At 34.6% G+C, this 26,653-nt stretch overlaps 1 long non-coding RNA gene and 1 pseudogene across 1 annotated transcript in view; one reads left to right on the forward strand and one right to left on the reverse strand.

Annotated features, from left to right (window-relative positions):
* LOC131273274 (uncharacterized) overlaps window positions 1-7,453 on the forward strand; it is a 98,169-nt gene extending 90,716 nt beyond the window's left edge. Inside the window, exon 3 of the long non-coding RNA XR_009180443.2 lies at window positions 6,539-7,453. This is a non-coding gene — a long non-coding RNA (uncharacterized lncRNA). The remainder of the gene's footprint in view (window positions 1-6,538) is intronic.
* Window positions 7,454-10,949: 3,496 nt separating this feature from the next.
* Window positions 10,950-26,653, reverse strand: part of LOC101432865 (elongation factor 1-alpha 1 pseudogene) — an 86,371-nt pseudogene continuing 70,667 nt past the window's right edge.

Here is a 26,653-nt window from a genome sequence, read left to right on the forward strand (position 1 = left end):
CATCCCACATTTTCCCACATTAACAACATCCTTCATTAGTGAGGTACAATCATTGCAATTGATGAACACATTTTGGAACATTGCCATTAAGTGAGCATTAAAATTTACATTGTAGTTTACACTCTCTCCCACCCAGTTCTGTAGGCTATGGCAAGATTTATAATAGTCTTTATCTGTCATTGCATTGTTATTCAGGACAATTCCCAAGTCCCAAAAATGTCCCCATATTACACCTGTTTTTTCCTCTCTCTCCCTAAGAACCTCCAGTGGCCACTACCTCCAGAGCAATGATATAAATTCTTCCATTGTTAGAATCACAATAAGTCTATAGTTGAATATCAGTAAGTCTACTTAGTCCACAATTCATTCTCCTATCCTGAGGATTCTGGAATGGTGATGTCCACTCCACCTCTAATTGAGAGGGTTTCTTTAAGGAAAGATTATAATTACAAACTCAGCTTCCAGTGATGTTCAAATTTTCTGTTTCTTTCTTTGTCAGTTTTGGTGATCTGTTTTATTAGAGGAAATTGTTCGTTTTGCCTAAGTTGTAGAATTTACTGATAGAAAACTGTGCTATTACTTTATCCTTTTAAAGTCCATTAGATTTGTAGTTATATACCCTTTCTAGTTTCTGATATTTTAAATTTTTTCTCTAACTTAAAAAATAGAACTGTCATACAAAAAGAGAAAATATTTTTATTTATACCTGCAGTCTTTAAAAAATAAGCACATTCAGTTTTATTAATTTTTCTCTAATTTTGTCCATTTTCTATTGAATAATTCTTATTTTGCCTTTTATTAATTTGTTTCATTCTATTCACCTTGCTCTCAAATGTCTTTTTATTTTACTTCTTAAGGTGGAAGTTTAGATTTTTTTTCTTTCTTCTCTATTAATACAAGGATTTTTACCTATAGCTGTCTAAGCACAGATTTATAGATATACCACAAACGTTTACATGTATTTTCAATTTTATTTGTTATAGATTATTATCTAATTTTCTGTGTGATTTCTTCTTTGACACTGCTGTGTGTCAATTCCTCAACCGATCTCTTGTATTTCTAAAATGTTCCTAAGAAATATATTCCAGATATATTTTGCAATGAAATTTATACAGCAAAGTGTGTTAAAAGCTAAAGGTATTGTTTATCTTTAGAGCAAATGGCAGGCACACTTACTGATCTTATGAAAGTATTAAGTCTATCCTGTAACGTGACTCATTGCATGTCGTAAGTGATGCCTGGTGATCTCCCATTACCCTGGGATTTAACGCTCATAGAACACCCAGGAGTTTTTCAATGTCTACCAGCATTCAAGAAAGTGGTAGGATTATTTTTTTTTTAATCCAAGACACCTCACTTTCCTGATTGAAACATGAAATGTATACAAGTGTGTTGTATAATTCTGAGTATTTGGACTTAGTTTTGATATTATGATTTTTGGTTTATAATCTAATTCTGTTATAAGAAAGCACACTTTATATTATTTCAATCTTTGAAACATTTTGAAATTTGCTTTATGTCCCACCATGCTGGACATGTTGGTGAATTTTTCATGTGCACTTGAAAGGCATGTGTATTCATGTTGTTGGGTCTTAGTGTTCTATACATAAATATTAGGATAGGTTCATAATATTATTCAAATCCTGTATATACCTACTGAATTTTGTCTTCTTGTTTTGAAAATTTATGAGAAATGAGTGTTTAAACTTCTAACTATAATTGTGAATATATTTCCCCTTTATTTCTGGTAGATTTTGCTTCATGTGATTTAAAATTTTTATTAGATATATTTCATATTTGTTTATATATATATGATTGTTTTGTCATTTTGATGAGTTGATCACTTCCTAATTATGAAGTATCTATTTTCATTTCTGATAATTTCCAGTGCCTTTCTTTGACATCCATAGAACCACATCAATTTTCATATTATCATTTCCATAATATTTATTTTTCCATTGTATTGTATTTAACCTATTTATGTCTTTAAATTTAAAAACTGTCATTTGTAAATAACATATAATGTTATATATTAATCCATTTTGCCAATAGTTTAATTCTAATTGAAAAATGAATTTAGTCAATTTATATTTAAAATAAGTGATAATGTGGTTTTATAGAAATGCTTTATCTTGATTTTTACTTTGTAAATATTCATTGTTTTTATATCCTTTATTGATCTTTTCTTTCCATTTTTGTTATAATCAAATATTGTTTCACTCAATTTTATCTTCCCTCTTGCTTTTTATTTTTATTTTTTATTTAAAGATTTATTTTTTATTTCTCTCCCCTTCCCCTAACCCCCACCCCATTATCTGCTCTCTGTGTCCGTTCACTGTCTGTTCTGTGTCTGCTTGTCTTGTCAGCGGCACCAGGAATCTGGGTCTATTTTTGTTGTGTCATCTAGCTACATCAGCTCTCCGTGTGTGCGGTGCCACTCCTTGGCAGGCTGCACTTTATTCACGTGGGGCAGTCTCCTTACAGGGCACACTCCTTGCATGTAGGGGTCCTCTAGGCAGGGGACACTCCTGCGTGGCATGGCACTCCTTACACACATCAGCACTACACATGGGCTAGCTCACCACGTGGGTCAGGAAGCCCTGGGTTTGAACTCTGGACCTCCCATGTGGTAGGTGGAGGATCTATCAGTTGAGCCAAATCTGCTTCCCTCCCTCTTGCTTTTTATTTAGTATAACACTTTGTAATATTTTTGGTGTATTCTCTCAGCTTTCTGACACATATTCTTACTTTATTTAATATTCACTATTATGCCATTTCACATAAGATATTCAAAACTGACGATAACATTTTTCCATTTTATCCCTGCTTGTCATATGTCCTATTTTTGACTTCTACTGATGTTATAAATTCCATTATTGTTATTTTTTGCCATAAACAATTTGTATTTTTTAAAATTATGACTCAGGAAAAAGAGCTTTGTATTTATATATAAATATCATTTCAAAAATTCCATAGTACTTTGTGCATATGTACATTGCCATCTAGGTTCTACTACTTGACTTGAATAGCTTTCTTTAAAATTTCTTTTAAGGTATTTTTGCTAGTAACAAATATTCTAAATTTTTGTTTACCTAAAGATGTCATAATTGGCCTTAATCTTGAAAAATTATTATTGCTGTTGTAGAGTTTGTTTGTTTTTTCTTGCAACATTAAAAAAATGCCATTCTTTGTATTATTATTTACATTGTTTCTAAAGAAAACTCATAGTAAATTATTTTCTTTGTTTTCTTTGTTTCTTTGTATTTATATCTTCTTTCTGACTTTTTTGATATTTTTTTAAAAATCTTCGTTTTAAGCAATTTGAGTAGGATGTACCTTGATGTCATTTCATTTGTATTTTTCCTGTTTGATCTTGGATTAGATTATTATATATCATTTGAATGCTATTTACCACAAAAATTCAGGCAATTTTCTCCCATTTTTTTTAAGATTTATTCCCCCCCCCCCCGCCTTGTCTATTCTCTGTGTCTATTTGCTGCATCTTCTTTGTCTGCTTCTGTTGTTGTCAGAGGCACGGGAATCTGTGTTTCTTTTTGTTGCGTCATCTTGTGTCGCTCTCCATGTGTGCGGTGTCATTCCTGGGCAGGCTGCACTTTCTTTCACGCTGGGCAGCTCTCCTTAAGGGGCACACTCCTTGCGCGTGGGGCTCCCCCACGCGGGGACACCCCTGCATGGCACGGCACTCCTTGCGCACATCAGCACTGTACTTGGGACAGCTCCACACGGGTCAAGGAGGCCGGGGATTTGAACCGCGGACGCCCTAACCACTGGGCCAAGCTCACTGCCCCACCCATTGTTTCTTTAAATGATTTTGTTTACTTCTCTGCTATCTTTGGCCCTTCTCTGTGTGATTCCAATTAAACATATTTTCATCCATTTGATGTTCACGAAGGAGCTGTCCATTCTTTATTCTGCATTTAAAAAAAAATCATTCAAATAGAAACTATTTGGATAGTTTCCATTGCATTTTTCTAAATTTTCTTGTATTTAAATAAAGATAACTCATCTTTTTGATGGTATTAATTCTGTTGTTATCTTGCTTATTTTTCATTTCAAACATGAATTTTTAGGACTATAATTTTATATGTCTATTTTCTATACTACTCTTTTTTACTTTTAACCTCTTCACTCATTACATTTTACTTTAAATATTTAGACATATTTACAATACCACACTTAATATCCTTTTTTCCTAATTCTAATATTTGTAAACTCTTGGTTTTTATTTGTTTTGGTACTGTTTTTCACAATTATTCATCACATTTTTCTTCTTTAAATATCCAGAATATTCCGTTTATATGTTGGTCTAAAAATTGCAGCATTTTTTCTTTGCAGACATTAATTTACTGGTGGATCATCTTAATCCTTTTCAGTCTTGATTTAAAGTTTTTCAAGAAGGGCCTATAGTAAACTTTACTCCAAGGTTACATATTTTTATGCTTAGTTGCTGACTTTATGGGCCCTGAATTGTATGCCTGTGCTGTTCCCTGATGGAAATCCACATTTGCTTCTTAAAACTTGTCTGTTTCCCAAAGCACTATAAGATCTTAAACATCTATGTTGAGCTCATAGATTGCCAGTAGCTGTTTTCTTTCTGACCTGGAGGAATATTGATCAGATACTTGAAGCCTTATTTTCGGTCAAAGACTGAAAAGAATTATATGCAGATTTCTGCAGTTTATTCTCTGCAGAGCTCCCTTCATTCCTCTACCCTGCCCAGAAATTCCAGCTACTTTTGCAGCCCAGTACCCCAAATTTGCTTCTTCAAATCACTGTTATTGTTGATAATCACTTCACATACTTCTAAAATATTAGGTACTTGAGGAGATCACTTTGCTGTTTATTAAGAGAAAGTCTATTCTAGTACCAATTACTAATTCATGTCTAGCAAAATCATTAAATTCATTCACATACAAAAACCTCATACATATTATTTCAATACAATTTAATATGTATGTTTTACTTACCTAGAAAAAAATTTAATCATGCTTCTTGAAATATTCAAAACATTATCCCCCACACACATTTACCTCATTAATCTAATATGACATGTATATTATCTCAAACCAAGATTTTAATTTAAGAGAATGTACAAATGTATATTGCTGCAATATTATACACATCTACAATACAACTATATGCAGATGTTATATGATACAGAAAATGATACCTTTTTTTTACAAAGGAAATGGAAAAAATGAAAATCCATCTTCTTTAAGTTTGAATACCTGCTGGCAAATTTATTAGTAAACCTTGCTAGAATCTTAGAAAAAAAATCCACTGTACATATTGAATTATATATTCAACAAATGTTTATAGCATTTATCCATAAAGATAAAAGCTTTCCTCTTAAGATGGTAACATAGAGTATGTGAATATAATAATTTATTTCTTCATGTATTAGTGATCAATATACCTTTTGAAGCTTTCAACAGCTGTGGCTGCATTATTGTTTATAAACAGTATATAATTGCTTGATTATACTACATTTCAAAATATCCTTCAAAGGGGGTCAGTTTGTGGAAATCTACAGTTATTGAATCACTTTAGATATCTTTTCCTCCACTACTGCTTTTAAAGAAAATTTCAGATTCAAAATATTCTTTTTTTTCCTTTTATATTTATGTTGTGGGAGTATGGTATATAGGATCAGGATCTTCTAGAAAAAGAATCTAAAAATGAAGAAAAACTATTGAAATTTTTACTATATTTAGAATTTTGAAGAGTTGAAGTGATGAAGGGAAAGACTTCGTAGACAGATCCATAATACAGTGAAATTATTTTAAATATCTTTTCCTGTACCTGAAAATATATTATTTTTTGATTGGGCTTTCTGTTCCCCTGCTCAACTCTAATTATTATTCTCTGCTGATTATAAAAGATAGCCATACTTGCCAAATAAAGAGATTTAAAATCATTGTTGATTATTAAGGTAGGTAATATAAAATCCATTTGTACATGTATTCAGGTGAACATATACAGTGTAACAATCCCTCCCCACCTTTACCTACCGTACTCCTTGGAAGAAAGTCATTATGCACAGCCCACACTTTTTTCAAGAAGGGATAGTTATGCTCCATGCTGAGGACAGAATATCCATATAAATCATTTGGAATTCTTCTGAATTAATGATTTGTCTGTTCTCTCCCATTTGTTTATTTATTCCATAATTTATGTGTAGTAGTATGGGTCCATTTATATTTATTTTGTATTTTGTGTCACGATTCAATACTATTTTATTTCTTTGGTTACCAAATCCCAAATTCCTCTATCTTTGGCTATTTGGAGCTCTTTACTTGGCTTCTGTGTTCTTTTACTATATTGTCACCATTTTTTTAGTACTGCCTTAGTTTCTGAAATTACAGTATGCTCCAAGATAATATGACCTCTTCCCTTCTGATCCCTAGAATTAGACATGGCTCCAAAGTGCCCTGGTTTCTTTTACTAGTGAAAGTATAAGAAATCAAGATCTTGTAGCTAGATGTGCTCATTACAATTTTTGTGTTATTCTTTCTAGGTCTTCAGAGCTGAAAGAACAAGGAAATATGTGCGTATACTAACCTGCATATACACACATATCTACAAATATTTTTACTTGTATTTTGCTGTATTTATTTTAAGATAAAAATGAGATTTTACTGATGTCTCCAACTGTAGTCTATTCCCACAGGGAAGATTCTAGCTTCGCTCCAGTGGTGGTCTGTAATATTCCACCCCATGAGTGAGAAAACTGGCTCCACCAAGTTCTATTCATTTACTAAATTTATCAATTCCACCACATACACACAGTGGTTGCTGAATTGTTAATCTGTACCCCCATGGGAAAGAACTTCATTAACTAAAGTATAGTGCTTATGTGCAGTTCCTTTTGCTTTTAGTCTCAAACTCCATTCATTTCCAAAGTTACTTAGGTCAGCGTCTTTCACTCCCAAATCCACTTCACTGTTATTTCATACAAAGTTTAGTACAATTAGATTCTTTTGTCAGTCTGCATTTCATCACAGGATCCCCCAATCTCCTAATTAGTTCCTTTTAATTTGCATACATTAGCATTCATAATTTGTACTGTAAAGATATGCAGGTTTTGACAAATGCATAGTATTATATATCTTCCCTTAATATAGAATGATTTCAACACCATGAAGAATATCCAATGCTTCACCTATTTAATGCCTTCTATCCACAATGCCTTGGAAAACTACTAATCTTTTTTACTATCTCTATAGGTTTGCCTTTTCCAGAATGCCATAAAAATGGAATCATATAATATAAGACTTTTTCATTCTGGCTTTCGTCATTTACTAATAGGCATGTATGGTTCATCCATGGTTTTGCATGACTTGATGACTTATCCATTTTTATATCACCCAATAGTACTCTGATATATGGATGCTCCAGAATTTGTTCAGAGATTTTTATCCTTTCATCTATTTTAAGACACATTAGTTTTTTTCCAGTTTTGAAGATTATGAACAAGGCTCCTATTCACATTCACAGGCAGGTGTTTGTGTGAACATAATTTTTCAAATGAATCAGGTAAGCAGCTAAGAGCATAATACCTAGATCTTGTGGTAATATTATACTTAGCTTTCTAACAAACTGCCAAACTGTCTGTCTTAGTTTTCCATAAACATGCAGAAAATACCACAGATTTGTTGCCATAAACAACAGAAATTTATTGTCTCATTGCTCTGGAGACTAGAAGTCTGAAATCCAGGTGTCTACAGGGCCATGCTTTCTCTTAAATGTTCTGCTGGGTGCTGGCAGTTTATGGCGTTCCTAGGCTTGTGGTGACATAACTCAATCCATGTCTCCATCACAAAGCCAATTCTGAGTCTGTCTCTGTCATACTGTCTATATCCAAATTTTCTCCCCTTAAAGGACATCAGTCATTTTGGAATAGAGCTCACTCTAATCCAACTTGGCCTCATTTTAACTAATAATATCTTCAAAGATCCCATTACAAATAAGTTCACATTCATAGAACAAGTAGTTAGGACTTAAACATTTCTACCAGAAAGACATAATTCAATCCTTAACACTGTCTTTCAAAGTAGATGTATCACTTTTAACAGCCCAAATCAAAGTTTCATATGTATAAAATAAAACAAACAGTAATTACAACAGAGATGACTTAACAGCTGTCAGCTTCTGCAAGGAAAGACAGTGCACCAACTCCCTTGACACCCATGAAATGTTACTGTGGCAGTTGTTGTCTCTGACTTTGCTGAGGCTAACAACAGTCATAAGACACTTTTTTTGGTTCATTTATTCAGCCTGTTCATTAACACAGATTCAATGCCAGAGCAGTATTACCATCAACTGAACTGCCATCTCAACACTAACATTACCAAGGATGTTCGTCTGATAAAGTTTTTTTCAATGTTTGTTTTATAAACACCACAAACATACTGCTTCAAGGCAATTAATTATAAGACCTATCATGTGTGTGCATGTGTGTGTGCAAGTGGCTTAAAATTTAGTGTTCAGAATCCAAAGATTATACTCATGTCACCAAAACCACATGCTTCTTGCTCTATGAGGAGGTTTATAAATACTGTATGCTTACTCTATGCATTTTAATAACCCTGTTGGTTTTAAAAAGCCATTCATCTCCAGTATCTCACAAGATAATTACATCTATACATCCCGGTGACATAAGCAAGGTAGACATTAGTACACCAATTTTAAAGGTGAAAAATTGAAGCTCAGAGATAAGTGATTGTTCAAGTGTAATGTTTAGAACTCATGCTAGATGCCATATCTGCTGATTGCATATCCATAATAGCTTCTCTCCACTCCCACCCCACCATAGATGCAGGTATAGTACCCTTTCTAAGTTTGAGTAAGTTACACTCTTTATAGCATGCAAAAAGTGGTTTTGGAACCATTCCCTTCATTTCTACATTGCCTAATGCATTTCAGATAAGTTGTGTTATGCTCAAAGTTTAGGAAATCACTATCATCTTTAGGTCATATTCTGGTTCCCTGAAAATATAAATACTTCACATTTGAATGCTATTAATTTTCTGTCTAAAGTAAAGATCTTACCCCTTCACAGGGCTATATTCTGAAGAGCAAAAAATATTTTTTCAATATAGAAAATTAAACAATACATTTTGATCCCCTCAATTGTGTCTTGACTTTTCTGCTGTCCTCTTCATCTCAAATACCCTATCTACAATTACACTTTTGTTTAAGGGTCTTTGCCATTTTGTTTCATCAAAATCAGACAGAAGGGATGTGATTAAATCTCTGAAATTGGGTATAGGGTTTTACTTCTATATTAAAAAAAAATTATCCCACATATGCATATGATGTACCTGTAGATATTTAGCATAAGATTATTGTATTAGGACAAATAAGAAAAATCTGAAATGTCTGTCCTGAGAGAAGAAATAAATAGTATTCTATTCCTATCAATACTTAGAATCCTGAAATCATACAGTTGAAAAAAATACAGCCAGCTTCGTAATCTAACATACACAATGGAATTATTTAAATGCTAAGATCTATTTAAAGTATCAAAAAGATACTGTCTATGTACAAATAATTTTATTAGTAAATGTATAAAAAACAAGGACATCAGAGTCATGAGAGTGATTGCCTCTGGGGTAGAAAAGAGAGGAACTGTGAGGGAGAATTCTGGTGACTTTAACTTTTATCTGCTTGTATTTCTTTTCTTATACTTCCAATATCTTTATTTTTCCTCGAACCTAGATAAAATTACCTGTCAACTTTATTCAATATTAATATAACTACAGAAAATGAATCCTATTTGCAATACATGGACTTTATTACAGAACTCAAACTTCTTATAAGATAGCATATATAAATTAATCTTTGTTTTTCGGCCCTAACCAAGCATTGCAATCAACAAACCACTCCCATAAACATGTTACTTAAATAAACTTTAGTAATTATTCCTTCCTTTAGCCACAAGTGGGAAAAATAAAAGAAAAACGACCTCAGTTCCTACCCTTAAAAGTTTGTTTCACCCTGAACTATGAAGGATCTAAGTCTGCTCTCAATTCAAACAGAATGGGCGTCACCATCCCAAAATTCTCAAGATTGCAGAATGAACAATGAACAAAAGTAAACTTATTGTTATTCTATTGTAGACTTACTATAATTCTAGGAATGAAAGAACTTTTATCATTAATAAAAGGCAGTGGTCATCAGAGGTTCTGAGAGGAGCGAGACAGAAGATAGGTATAACATGGAGGCATTTTTGGGACATTGGAATTATTCTGCATGACACTGCAATGATGGATAAAGGCTATTATACAGTTTGTCATAACCAATAAAATTGTGTGGAACAGAGTGTAAACTAGAATGTAAACTACAGTCCACTGTTAGTAGCAATGTTACTACATTGCTAATACATGTTCATCAAATGTAACAAATATACCACACTAATGAAAGATGTTGCTAACGTGGGAAAGTGTGAGGGGACTGCATATGGAATTCCCTATATTTTTATTGTAACATTTATGTAATCTAAAGCTTCTTTAAAAATAAAAAACTAAAAAAAATTTTTAAACATTCTTACCAAATTTCAGTGGATGGAACACTGGAAATAGATTATGGGCAACTCTAATTCTCTTGCCTAAGCAACTCAGCATTGACCTTTTAAAAGAAGACACAAATTTCTTATTAAATTTTGTTTTAATGGTCTCAAAATTCGGTGATAGATATATCATCAAGTTGTTTCCATTTAAAAATACTGGTTTTAAAAACTAGTAACTCAGAATGGCTACACAAAAGCAACAAATAGTCTACACACCAATTCTTTCCTTAGGTTTACACTGTATTGTTATAATTTACTAGCCTTTTACTATTAAACTTAAATGGCCAATTGAGACAAGTATTTCTGAGACAGATCTTCCACCACTGATTAAGCCTGGGGTGGCAGGTCATATGGATATTCATTTAGTCTCCTGAGCTCTATGGGCAAATTTGGTGACCTTGCCATCTCCAGCAGCCTTCTTGCCCATTGCCTTGATGACCCCATAGCAACTGTCTGCCTCATATTATGAACAGCAAAATGACCCAGAGGATGATAGTCAGAGAAACTAGCTACACATACATGGGTTTGCCAGGAACAATATGAATGATGGCAGCATCACCAGACTTCAAGAATTTGGGGCCATTGTCCAGCTTCTTACTAGAAGGGCTATCAATCTTTTCCTCCAAATCAGCAAACTTGCAAGCAATTTGAGCTGTGTAACAATCCAGCACAGTTGCACAGCCAGCACTGATTTGACCTGGATGGTTCAGGATAATAACCTGAGCAGTGAAGCTGGCTGCTTCCATTGGTGGATCTTTTTTGCTTCTCCAGCAACATTGCCATGACAAACATCTTTTATAGACATGTTCTTGATCCTGCAGCCCACGTTGTCCCCAGGAAGAACTTCACTCAAAATTTCATGGTGCATTTCAACAAGTTTACTTCAGTTGTAATGCTGATGAGAGCACTGGTCTCCACTTAGTCCCCAGGGACAGTACCATATCTGATATTCTGAAGGGGCAAACACAGGAATTTATCTGTTGGATGAGGTGGCCGGATGCAATCCAGAGCTTCGAGTGCTTTATTTCCACTGACATTACATCCTTACAGGTGAATTTCCATCCCTTGAAGCAAGGCATGTTAGCACTTGGCTCCATCGTGTTGTCAGCATAACAGCCAGAAATGAGCACAAATACTGCTTTTTAAGGATTGTATCTAATTTTCTTTATGTAGGTGCTGATTTCCTCATATCTTTTATGAGTATAGTGTGACTCAGTTGAATCCATTTTGATAACACCAACAATTAGTTGTTTCACACCTTCTGTGTAAGTCAGAAGAGCATATTCACTGTCCTCCCCATTCTTAGAGATACCAGCCTCAAATTCACCAATACCACAAGCAACAATCGGAGCAGTACAGTCAGCCTGAGATGTAGCTGTGATCATGGTTTCAAGTCCTGGGTAATGGGGCATCAATGATGAACATAATTCTTGTCGATCTCAATGTTCCACAGGGAGATATCAATGATATTACTCTGCTCACATTCAACTTTCAGTTTAGCAGGCCCCAGATATATTGAAGGATTACTTTCCCCATTTCAGCAGCAGTCTCCTTCTCACATTTATTGATGATTTCTTTGTCAATTCCACCACATTTGTAGATCAGGTGGTCAATGTGGTTGAACTTGCCCAAAACTATGTGTCCAATGATAGCAATGTTGATATGAGTCTTTTCCTTTTCCAAATTGGCCTAAGATTCAGTGATGGTTTCCATGATACCCATGTTCTGGCAGTAAGCCCACTGTGAAAATGTTTCCTCTATTTCCTGAATAAAAATTTAAAAGAACTATAATGTTATACATACATATATATAGATGAAATTTGGGGTATTGAGTATATAAACATTTATTTTGCCATTTCTTTAATATTGATATAGAGACAGTGGTCACCAGAGGTTCTGAGGGGAGGGAGAGGGAACAATAGGTATAACATGGGGCATTTTTGAGACACTGGAATCATTCTACATGTTATTACAATGGCAGATACCAGCCATTATACATTTTTCAAAACATATAAAATTGTGTGGTGCAAAACATAAACCACAGGGTAGACTATAGACCATGGTTAGCAGCAATGCTTCAACATGTGTTCATCAATTATAAAAATATACTACACCAAGGAAAAATGTTGTTAATGAGAGAAAGCATGGGAGGGGCTTGGGGGAAGGTATTTGGGAATCCCCTATATTTCTGAAGTATCATTTATGTAAACTAAAGCTCCTTTAAAAATAAAAAGTAAAAAGTAAATGAAAAATTGTATTTAGAGTACCACTCAATGGTAGTTTTTTCCATGCTTTTTCCTAAATTCCAATTATGGAATTATGAATTAAGATGAATTAGAAATCTTTCTTTTATAAAATGTAGGAATTTGTTTTTTAATATATGAAGAAAATTATTTGTAAAATAAATATAAATCACTGTGATCCTCATAAAAAGAACATTCTTTAGCATTATATTATTTAACCCTGAAGAGGCTTGGAGTTTTTAGAGGATTGCAGGATTTCATGGGTGATACTCTGGCTAATTAATCTCACTATTAGACATCCTGTAGTTTTAATGACTGCATAATAAATAAAATCTTTCTATTGTTGAGTATAGTGGTAAAAGGTGTATAGCATTAAATCTGCTGTACAGGTGAAGTCATCAACATGGTGGCATAAGGCAGCCCCTAAAAAATCCTCCCCAGAAATTTGGTGAGTAAAAGGACAAATCCTCCTTACTGAGAACTCTGGAAGAGAGTAGAGACTGGAGAAGACCTCCACAAACACTGAGTCAAAAAAAGGAAACTATCAGGTAAGAAACTTCCACCCTACATATGGCAGTCGACGCCCTCTCCTACTTTGTCTTATGCAGCTTGGATTACGCACAGGAGCAGCAAGTCCATCAACTAAGGAATGAATAAACAAACTGTGGTATATATACAAAATGGAACATTATTCAGCTGTAAGAAGAAATGAAACCTTGAAGCATATGACAATGTGGATGAAACTGGAGGACATTATATTGAGTGAATCCAGGCATAAAAGGACAAACATGTATGACTTCACTATTATGAACTAAATATAATAAGGAAACTTATGGAGTCAATAGCTAGACTACGAGTTGCCAGATAAAAGAATGTGGTTATATAATGGAAAGCTGAGGCTATTCTGTGCAGAATTGATAAAAAGTTGTTTGTAAATATTTAGAAATGAATAGAAATGGTCAAAACACATCAGTAGCACTAACATAAGAGTGAGATAGTATTGTTGTAGTTTTTTTTTTTTTTTGAGTAATGAAAATTCTCTAGCATTGATTGAATTGAGGATTATACCAGTTGGTGTTTATATCAAATGCCATTAATTGTACACTTTAGATAAATTGCATGGTTTATGAACAAAAAAAAATAGGGCAGGTTGGGGGAAAAATACACCAAATGTAAGATATGGACACAGTTAGTAGTCATAATTTGATGAGACTCTTTCATAATTTGTTCCAAATGTTTCACAAAAATGCAAGGTATTTGTGATGGGGTGATGGGTAGGAGCTCTGTATGATGCTATGCATGTTTGTTTTATAAGTTCATAGCTTTTACTATATAATTATTTTTTAATGCATGCTCATGTATGAATGATATACTTTAATAAATTGTTTTTAAAATGAATATATATGTGTGTGTGTGTGTGTATACACAGATCTGAGGAAGGGGTCAGTCAGATACACCACAGAAGACCAACTATCCAGAAAAGGAGGTTACATTAAAGGAAAAGAAAGACCAAAAAAGTTATGACATATAAAAATCAAAGGACAAAATGGCTAAAATAGTACTGCCTTTTTTTTTTTTTTTAATTTTTTAATTTTTTATTGACTTTGTAATAATATTACATTAAAAATATATATGTGAGGTCCCATTCAACCCCACCCCCCCACCCCCCCTCTCCCCCCCCCCAACAACACTCGTTCCCATCATCATGCCACATCCATTGGATTTGGTAAGTACATCTTTGGGCACCTCTGCACCTCATATACATTGGTTCACATCATGGCCCATACTCTCCTCTATTCCATCATGTAGGCCCTGTGAGGATTTACAATGTCCGGTGATTACCTCTGAAGCACCATCCAGGGCAGCTCCATGTCCCGAAGACGCCTCCACCTCTCATCTCTTCCTGCCTTTCCCCATACCCTTTGTCCATTATGTCCACTTTTCCCAATCCAATGCCACCTCTTCTATGTGGACACTGGATTGGTTGTGTCCATTGCACCTTTATGTCAAGAGGAGGCTCAGATTCCATCTGGATGCTGGATGCAATCCTCCCATTTTCAGTTGTAATCACTCTAGGCTCCATGGTGTGGTGGTTGTCCTTCTTCACCTCCATCTTAGCTGAGTGTGGTAAGTCCAATAAATCAGATTGTAGGTGCTGGAGTCTGTTGAGGCTCAGGATCTGGCTATCACATTGTCAGTCCAGAGATTCAAATCCCCTAAATATATCTTAAACCCCAACATTAACTGCACCTCCAGCACATTAGCATGAAAGTCTTATGAAGGGAGATCCCATCTGAGTCCAGATTCATCACACATAAACACCATTTCCAAAGAGGGGCCATCTGCCCTGGTAGTTAACCCCATCGGCCATGACCATAACTCCCATGGGTCTCTTTAGCCCTCAAAGGAACCAATATCTGGGGGTTGTATCTGCTTTATCTGTCTCTCTGACTCTGCTCAGTTGTGCATGAGGGCAAACCTTCTGCCAGCCTCCAGACTCTTTTTTAGAAACTCGTAGCCATATAAACTCATTTCTCCTTTCCATTTCCCCCTTACTTTAGGTCAAACAGCATTTTAAAGTCATGGTATTTTATGTAGACATGGATATTCTGCTGATCCGTAGTACTGCCTTTTTTTTCTCTCTCCCCACTCCTCCCACATCAACAACCTCACTCATCATCATGGGGCATTCATTGCATTTGGCGAATACATTTTGGAGCACTGCTGCACCACATGGATAATGGTTTGCATTGTAGTTTACAATCTCTCCCAGTCCACCCAGTGGGCCATGGTAGAACATAAAATGCCTAGCATCTGTCCCTGCAGTACCACCCAGGACAACTCCAAGTACTGAAAATGCCACACATCATATCATACAGTAATAATATTGAGTATTAATGGATTACATTCACCAATCAAAAGATACAGAGAGGCAGAATGGATTTTTAAAAAAATATGACCCAACTATATATTGTTTACAGGATCCTCATCTTAGACTCAAAGCACAAGTAGTTTGAATGTGAGAGGGTGGAAAAAGATGTCCCATGGAAATAGTAACCAAAGACATACCTGAGGTAGCTATGCTAATATTAGACAGACTAGACTTTAATTCAAAAGCTGTATAAAAGACAAAGAAGGGCACTATATATTAAATAAAAGGGCAATCCACCAAAAAGAATTAACAATCATAAATATTTTTGCAACTAACTACAGTGCCTCAAAATACATGTGGCTAACACTGACAAAACTGATGGGAGAAACAGACATATCTATAATAACAGCTGGATTCAATATATCATTTTGATGAATAGATAGACTATCTAGATAGAAGATCGATAAGGAAACAGATAATTTGAATAGTATGGTAAATGAACTAGATCTAAGAAACAATATACAACATTGCACCCCAAAACATCAGGGTATACATTTTTCTCAAGTGAACCAGGGACATTCTCCAGGATAGACTACATGTTTGGTCAGAAAACAAGTCTCCAGATGCTGGACTTCATATACTCCACCATAACCCACTGAATGTATTGGGGGAGAGTGTGAACTACAGGGTAAACTATTATCCTTGTGGTATAGCAGTGCTCCAAAATGTGTTCACCAAGTGCGATGATTGTGCCATAATGATGAGGAAGGTTGTTGGTGTGGGAGGAGTGGAGTGAGGAGGTAGGGGTATGTGGGAACTCCTATGTTTTCTAATGTAACATTTTTTGAGATGTATTTATCTTCAAAAAATACAGTTTACCAAAATGATGGGGTGAGGGATGGGGAGTGGGTTTTATGGGAACCTCGTATGTTTTTAATGAGACGTTCTTTCTGATCTATTAACTTTAATAATAAAATAAGTCTCAATAAATTAATATTTTGAAATTATACAAAGCATCTTCTCTGATTATAATGGAATGAACCTGGAAATCAATAACAGGTAAAGAACTGGAAAATCTGTAAATAAATGGAAGTTAAAATAACACACTCTTAAGCAATTACTGGGTCAAAGAAGAAATTACAAAGGAAATCAATAAATATCTTGAGACCAATGAAAATGAAAACAACAAATGAAAACTTAGTCGATGCAGCAAAGGCAGTGCTGAGAGGGAAATTTATAACCCTAAATGCTTACTTATTAAAAAAGAAGAAAGAGCTAAAATCAAAGACCTAACTGCATACCTAGAGGAATTAGAAAAAGAATGGCAAAATAACCCCAAAGTGAGCAGAAGGAAATAAATAAACTTTTGTCTATTACAGTAATAACTATATGCCAACAAATTGGACAACCTGGATGAAATGGACAAATTCTTGGAAACACACAAACAACTTACACTGACTCTAGAAGAAATAGAATCTTCAACAGACCAATTGCAGGTAAAGAGATTGAATCAGTCACCAAAAGATTCCTAACAAAGAAAAGCCCAGGACAAGTTGGCTTCATAGGGGAACTCTACTCATCATTCCAAGAAAAATTAATACTAATCCCTTCTCAAACTCTTTCAAAAAATTGAAGAAGGGGTAACACTACCTAACTCATTATATGAGGCCATCACCCTAATACCAAATCCAAATAAATATATAAGTAAAGAAAATTACAGAACAATTTCTCTTATGAAAAAAGATGCAAAAATCCTCAATAAAACACTTGCAAATTGGATCCAACAGTACATCAAAAGAATTATCCATCATGATTAAGTGCATTTTATCCTAGGAATGAAAGGATGGTTCAACATAATAAATAATGTAATACACCAATTAATGTAATACACCACATTAACAAAACTAAGGGGAAAAAACCTACATGATCATCTCCACTGACATTAACACAGAAAAGACATGTTGCAAAATCCAGTACTTTCTTGACTTTCTTAACCCAAAATGGATTAAAAACCTACTTTTAAGAACTAGTACTATAAAACTCCAAGAAGAAAATATAGGGAAGCATCTTCAGGATCTTGTGTTAGGCAATTGTTACTTAGACTCTACACCCAAAGCACAAGTTAAAGAAAAAGTAGATAAATAGGTCCTTATCAAAATTAAAGAGTTTTGTCCATCAAAAGACTTTTTTCCTGAAAGTAAAAAGATAACCTATTGAATGTGAGAAAATATTTGGATACCACAATCCAATAAGGGTTTAATACTCAGAATATATATAAAAAGCTATTCGATTCAACATTAAAAAGACAAACATACCAATTAAAAAATAGACAACAGTCTTGAAAAGACATTTCTCCAAAGAGAATATACAAATTCCTAAAAAGCACATGAAAAGATGCTCAATATCATTAGCTAATAGAGAAATGAAAATCAAAACATCCATGAAATATCATTTCACACCCAATAGAATGGTTAATATTAAAACCAAAAACTGTAAGTGTTGGAGAGAATGTGAAAAAGTAGGAACATTCATTCATTGTTGATGAGGATGTAAATGGTGCAGCTGCTGTAGAAGACAGTTTGACAGATGCTTAGGAAGTTAAGTATAGATTTACCGTATGACCCAGCAATCCTAGGTATAATCTCACAAAAATAGGAAGCAGGTACTCAAACAGATTTTGCACACTGATGTTCATAGAAGCATTATTCACAATTGCCTAACTGGAAGCAACCCAATTGTCCATCAGCTGATGAATGGATAAACAAAGTGTGGTATATGTGTGCAATGGAATATTACTCAGTTGTAAAAAGAACGAAGCCCTGATGTATGAGACAACATGGATAAACCTTAAGGATATTACTTTGAGTAAAATAAGCCAGGCACAGTGAGTGTATGACCTAACTGATAAGAACAAATTATAATAAGCAAACTCATAGGGTTAGAATCAAAAATATGGATTACCAACAGATAGATTAGGGTAGGAAAATAGGGACTTATTGCTTAATTCACACAGAATTACAAGCTTTGATTGTAAAGGTTTGTAAATGGATGGTAGTGATGATAATACTTTATTGTTAGTAAAGTTAACAACACTAAATTACTTAAGTGGATGTTGTTAAAAGGAGAAACTTTAGCCATATATGTTACTTGTATAAAAATGAAAAGGTGAAGCAAACACTGTATAACGGTGAAGCCTATTGTAGATGTTGGACTATATTTTATAGTACAAGTATAAGAAGGTTTTCTATGAAGTATAACAACAATATGACACTAATGCAAGATATTAATAATAGGGGTGATATATGGCAAGAAATAGGCTTAATGTAAACAATGGATGATAGTTAATAGCACTCAATAATTTTTCATCAATTCTAAGAAAATAACTAATGATAAAAATACTAGCACAATTCCAAGAAAGTGCTATGATCAATTTTAACAAATGTTCCACAGCAATGCAATGTGTTGGTTGTGAGTTGGATATGGGAATCCTGTATTTTATGCATGATTGGTCTGTATATACATTACTTCTCTAATAATTTTTTTAAAATCTGCTGTACATAAATTTTATTTATATTAAGAACCATATCTATCTAAATTATTTTATGAATGACTTTAGAAATTATGGAAGTTTGGGAAAACATACTATATTTTAAGATTCACATGTGATTATCCTATAAATAATAAAGTCAAGGGAGTTACTCATGAAATCAGTCCTATCATATTATATATAATCACCTTTGCCATATCAGAATTATTATTCAGTTGATTTACCAAACAACTCATTTTTAGCAAAATTACTCACTATTGTTAGGAGGAAAGATGACATAAATAATTATTAAATATCTAGGAATATTATATCTAATAGCTATGTTTAATAAAATAACCCCATGTGTGTAAGGACTGCTTGGTCAGGTAATCAGTATGAAGGTGAGTCCAATCTGAGGTGAGATATACAGCCAGATATGTAGAATGATCATTATAAAGATCAAAGATCTGTTGGATCATAGAGGTGCTGTCAAGACTAAACAAAGAACAGAAAAGAAATAAGCATTCCTATTAAGGAAGAAGAAACTGGCTCCGCCCTTGATTTGGTAGAGAGAAAGAAGGATTGGTGTTGGGAAAGCAGCACAGGTGAAGGTGTCATTTTTCTGCAGGTATGTATTAAGGCATCACACACACACAAAGTAAGTCTATTACATAAACAAAAGTCAAAGAAGGCTCTCACTGGTCTTTTAGATTTATAGTGTTTGAAACAGTGTAGTGGTGGTGGGATTTTCAAGTTTAGAGGAAAATAATATGAGCATTATTATATTATTTCCATGAAAAATATTGCATCTTTAAAATCAGATATTTAGGTTGATACATTTCAATAAGCAAATGTTAGGTGTCTGAATTACTACCCAAAAGCAAATCATTGAGTATATGGATGATACTAGTGAACTGAGTGAAGTAAAGATAAAAAGCTATATTTATATATATGCATTTTACTTTATTGGCACAGATGAATCTTTCAATAAGAACATCTGCACTTGGAACAAATATGCTTCAGATTCAGATATGAGCAAATGAAAGAATAAAAATGTGAATTTCAAGCATTCTATTCAAATATTCCTCCATCTGGAAAAAAATCCAATGCCATAAAAACAGGGTTATTTCATCTTCACTGATGGATTCATTTTGATTCTGCTTACACACAAAAAGAAATGAAGAGCTGAAGCAATTATCAGGTAATTCATGACATCAAAAATTGCCTAAGTTGAATGAATATCCAGATAACTGGACAACTTTTCCATTTTCCACTGATAAATTGTTATATTATAAAGAGAAATGTTACTCTTTAGTGCAAATTGACTTTTATGCTCATTTAAATATATATATTTTGAACTATTTTCTAAGATGGCTTTTGAAATTCCAGTATTAAAGTGATCTTGACAAATTTGTAAAGTTTTAGGGGTTTTATTGGGTCTTTGAGAATTTTAGACATTCAGTTTTATTAAAAAAAAAAAAAAGACAATGCATCAAATGACCTAGGAATTGCTGTTATAATTTTCTGATAGATTAAGAAATATCAAACAGTTTTTCCATATTAAAAAAGTTTCAGAAATGTCTAGAAACAACTCTAATCTGTATTAATATATCTGTTTCATTATCAAAATCTCTCTTAAACCATATATTGAATAATTAATCCATTCAAGAAACTGATGTGGTACTTTGGAAACCAAGGCATTAGCACATTGTCCTTGATATGAAGACATAGGCACATTCAAAACAAAATAATACTGAGAAGGGTGATAAATGTATTATATAGCACTTCTGTTCCCATATTTTAAGTATTTTTCCTTGAGTTTAATTAAACATTTCATATCAGTAGTTTTAAGAGAAGCATTTTTTAATTAAATCTTTTTAAAATAAAAGATGGTTTTAGTTAGCATGACAGTTTGAAATGTTTTTATACTCCACAAAAGAGAAAGATTGTTTTTGAACTAATACATTCCTGTGGGTGTCAGACTCTCTTGACTGGACTACCTCAGTAAAGCAGGACTCAGGTTGAATCTCTGCCTTTTTTCTGGGTCTGGTAAAAATGGAGACACAGACAGATACATAGGAATGGAGAGTTCCACCATTTTTGATCCTACCATGTGAGAGAAGACTCAAGGATCACTTAAGCGCAAAGCCCCAAAGAGGCTGGGCCTAAGGAACAGTTCAAGACTGAGGAGATGAGCCTTCCCTATATCTGACTGCTGTGTGACAGAACACCAGAATTACTCTTGCAATCTCACCTTTGGCTTGGTAAGAAAGCATCTCTAATGGTGCCTTAATTTGGAGCTTTCACAGTCTCAAAACTGTAAGGTTTTACTCCAAGTAAAATTCTCATTATAAAAACCAACCCACTTCTGCTACTTTAAAAAAATATTAATCTTAAATTTTAAAGAAGCTTTAGATTATATGAATATTACATAAAAAATAAATGGGATTCCCATATGCATCACCCCCACACACTTTCTCACATTAACACCATCTTTCATTAGTGTGGTATATTTGTTACAATTGATGAACATATACTGAAGCATTGCTACCAATCATGGACTATAGTCTACATTATATTTTATACTCTGCTCAGCACAATTTTATGGATTATGACAAAGTGTATAATAATCTGTTACAGTCATTGCAATGCTGTACAGGGCAATTCCAATTCCCCACAAAGCCCCCATGTTACAACCTACTCTTCCCTCTTCATCCCCTCACAACCTCTGCTGGCCACTGCCTTTATAATAATGATAATCCTCCATTGTGAGAATAATAATAAGTCCATAATAGAATAATAACTTTACTTTAGTCCATTGTTCATCCCCCCATCATGAGGATCTGGGGATGGTGATGTCCACTCTGTTTCAAGTTGAAAGGAGTTTAGAATCCATGGAGCAAATGGATGGAATTATCTTTCTTGCCGTTATAGACATTCTCTGTTCTTTGGAATGGAAATTGTCCATCAACATCTCCTTGTTAGTTGTCCTGGGTGAGCCCAGTGAACTGGAAAGTAGGTGTTGCAACTCTGTTGAGATTCAGGGCTCAACTGACACATGAACAGACCAAAGATTTAGGTCTCTGGGACATGTATTTAACAAGTGTAGTGGTAATTATAGGTTCAAGTAAAAGGAGCAGAAGAGCCATGTGTAGGGAAATTATAAATGAGTCTAACCTTGTTACATTGGGGAACATAAATTCCAAAGGATCACTGACAGGGTGCCTAATTCCAGAGCTTGTTTACCCTGCTTATAGTGTCTAGACCTCTCTAAATCCTCAGGAGTCCTGCTGTCTGAGCCACTGTTTACTGTGGCAATCAATGAGATACTGTTGAGACAAGCATAAGCAGAACCTCTGGAATAACCTCCTGACACACTTTGAAATCTCTTAGCCATAAAAACACATTTGTGTTTAATATTTTCCCTTTTGGATCAAGGTCTTTTTCCAGATGCATTGCTAGTTGGGGATTGGTAATATTCCCTTACTGCCAGGAAGGCTCATACCTGGGAGTCATGTCCCACATAGGAGGTAAGGTATTTATATGCTAAGTTTGGCTTAGAAAGAGGTCGTATTTTAGCAACAAGCAGGTTTGCAGGAGGTAACACTTACACAACATATAATACTAGGATAGGTTTCAATTTCACAAGTTAAGTTTCATAAATACAATCATCAATATCAAGGGCCTGGCATAATGATCTGTATTCCTTCACTAGGCACAGCCCATGTACTCTGGGGATTTTTGCCATTCTATTAAAGAAGGACTCCCCAGGATGGAAATTCAATATCCTTTCAGTTATTGTGTGGGTCTTTGCCCACCAATACAGTGTCCTATGAACACTTGAACATATTCATATGCCTTAGAGTCATACCTTAGCTACATCCCTCCTCACACCTGCCCCATCACTGACACCTCACACCAGTGATCCTTCCCTGCCACAGATGTAGCTCTTCTGTGATCCTAAACCTCTCCAAAAATGAAGCCAACCAAATAAAATTAATAAGAAAATGAAATACTAATAATTTTTAAAGTAACAAGTAAAATACAAAAAAATTTTTTTAATTATATGACCTCATTTATATGACTTAAGCAAATGGAGCAGACTCACAGAGCTAGAGTCTGGAAGATTGGTTAGCAGGAGAAGGGGAGTGGAGGGTGGTGAACCAATGCTTATATGGGTAAAATCTGTGACAAAGTGTTTGGGCAGTGGATGGGCATGAGAGTAGTGAAGAGATGTGATTGGTTTCAGATGTGCTGGTCTATGAGGGGGAGTTGGGTGGGGGGATTGAGTTGGACTCTCCACAGAACTAAGGGAGAGTTGGTGGAAGAAGCAACTGAACTCTGGGGATTTGCATGTCTATGATTAAGACTACAATGGTGGGAATGTTCTATTGGCAAATATGGCAGGGGAGGATTACTGCTGTAGGGCATTAGGTATTGGGGGATATGCAGGAAATGGCACACTTGGGGCATGCCTCTATGGAATATATAAGTATTCATCTTGTTGTAGTGTGTTATCTCAGTAGGTGGAGACCCACATAATAAACAAGAAAATATTAAACTCTCATTCTGGGGAGTCCCTGCGATGTTCTCATTTAGAGAGACAAGAATCCCTCAGGGACAAATGTATAGCCGAATAAAAGCAAATGGACCAATATGTCAAGACCTCAATATTATTACAAGTAACTATGAATCTTATTCTCCAAAAATTGAAACTCAATAGTTATCACAGGTTCTGGGGGATTAGGAGGGAATAATAGAATAGATGGAACATATGGCATTTTCATGGCATTAGAGTTGTTCTGCATGATCTTGAAATAACGGACTCAGGTCATTTTAAATTTCATCAAAACCTATAGAAGTATAAGGTGCAAAATATAAACCTTAATGGACATCATTGACCATGGTTATCAGCAATGTTTTGATATACGTACATCATTTGTAACAAATGTACCATCTGCATGTAAAATACTATTAATAGAGGAAAGTGGAAAAGGGGCAGGGTGTTGGGTACATGGGGATCCCTTATATCTTTTTTGAAGATAAAATGAAAAAAATGAAACCCTGGGGGATTTTATGGAAGAAATTATCACTGTACATATAAGATAACAAAATAACAGTGATGAAAGACACAATGTATAAAAATCTTTTATTTTATTTTTTGTACTTTTCATTGGCAGCCTTTGATCAACTGAGGCAGATTTCCCAAGAAATGCCAAATTAACCTAACAAAGGTATATGTGGTCAAATGTGGTCATGGGATGGTTCAGATTCATTGCTATATGCAGTTGTGGTGCACTCAATTTCAACACTGACACTAAGAAAAGTACACTAACACACAAGATATTCTCTGATTAACCTTTTAATGTTTATTCTTAAAAAAGCTTATCTTAAATATGGAGCATTTTGTAACCATTTTTATGCTATAATTTCCAAATAGTCATCCACTGTTATTAAAGGAGTCTTACAATTTATGTTAACCAAATGTGTGGAATTTGTTTTGGAAGGGAAAAAAAGGCATGTTGAAAGTGCCCAAAGTTGAAATACTGATTATATATTCAACGTTATTGAGTCCTAATGCTAAAGTTGCCAGTTTTGTTAGTGCTGGCATAAGAATGAGAGATACTCATTTATACAATAAATTATTTATGAATGTAGATAAAAAGATATGGGTATTTGCTATTTCCTTTATTACCCTTCAGCGAAGGTATAAAGTTTAAGGATGTAGAGTTCAAACACAGTGTCCAAATAATGGTAATGATTGCAAGCAGGCCCTCAATACACAGAAAGTTGGGGTGTGTAAAGGAGTGTCACTATTCACTCAACTTCTCTACTTTATGGCCCAGGAATTATCCTGTTTTCCAGATGCTAACCTTTATAATTCTCAAACCAACACTTTAAAGTGAGTACTCCTGAGCTGTCAGCCCTGTCCATATTATCTGGATGTCTCCAGATCTGTCAGCAGTCCCACTATTTGAGACAAAATTTACTGAGGCAATCAAAGAGATCCTGCCGAGACATGCATGAGTTTAACCTCTGTGATGTGTTCCAGACTCACCTTGAAATTTCTTAGCCATATAAACTCATTTGTCTTTACCCTTTCCCCATTTTGGCCAAGGTCTTTTTCCAGTAGTAGTGCTTATTGGTGCTCCATAGTAATCCCTCAGTGCCAGGGAGACTCATCCCCAGGAATTATATACCATGCCAGTTGGGGTGGGGGTGGGGAGAACTAATACATTTATATGCTGACTGCTCAGGAGTTTGACACCCTGCCAGTGGAGCTTACTTTGGAATTTATGTTCCCCAGTATTACAGAGTTGTCCTCAGTTGTGGTTTCCCTACGCATGGTTTTCCACCCCTTCTATTTGAACCTAGAGGTAGTACTAGAGTTGATAAGTTAATGTCAAAGAGACTTAAATAATTAGACTTGCCTTGTGTCAGTTGGGCTCTGAATCTCAATAGAGTTGCATCACTTACATTCCACTTCATGGGACTCATCCAGGACTACTAACAAGGAAATGAGGATGGACAATAACCATCCTAAGAAACGGAGAGAGTCTACAACTGCAAGCAAGGTAATCCCATCCATCTGCCCCATGGTATCTAAGCCCACTCTCAATTAGAGGCAGGTGGGCATCACCATCCCTGAATCCTCAGGATTGGGGAATGAATGATGGACTAGAGTACATTTACTGTTATTCTACTATAGACTGTTGTTATTCTAACAATGGAAGAACTTTTATCATTGATGTGGAAGCAGTGGGCACCTGAGATTCTGAGAGGAGGGAGAAGGAAAAACAGATGTAATATGGGGGGGGGGGCATTTGGGTGACATTGGAATTGTCCGGAATGACTTGCAATGACAGATGCAGGCCACTGTATAAATTGTAATAACTTACAAAAATGTGTGGGAGAGAGATTAAACTGTAATTTAAACTATAATCCATATTTACTGGCAATGCTCAAATATGTTCTTATCAATTATAACAAATGTACCACACTAATAAAGGATATCTCTAATGTAGGAAAGTGTGGGAGGGGTAGGGAATGAGGCATATGAGAATCTCCTATATTTTTTTATGTAACATTTATGTAATATAGGAGTCTTTAAAAATGTTTTAAAAATAAAAATAAAGGCACTCAATAAAAATGAAAAGAAAAAATAAAGTAGGTACCGCTATTTTTATTTTACAGTTCTGAAAACTAAGTACAGAGAAATTTTAAAAATTTCCTCAAATACATTTCTGCAGATTTTAATATTCATATTACTCCTTCTCTCAGACAGGGAATAGAGTCTCTGAAAAGTTAATGTCACATTTCTGAAAGGCATATTTAAAGATCCTGCTATTAAAGTGAAGAGATCTAAAGATATGGATGCTACCAATTTCTTCTTTTCTTTCATTCTAATTATGTTTTGACTC

Source organism: Dasypus novemcinctus, chromosome 2, assembly GCF_030445035.2.
Source record: "Dasypus novemcinctus isolate mDasNov1 chromosome 2, mDasNov1.1.hap2, whole genome shotgun sequence".
NCBI lineage: Eukaryota > Metazoa > Chordata > Mammalia > Cingulata > Dasypodidae > Dasypus > Dasypus novemcinctus.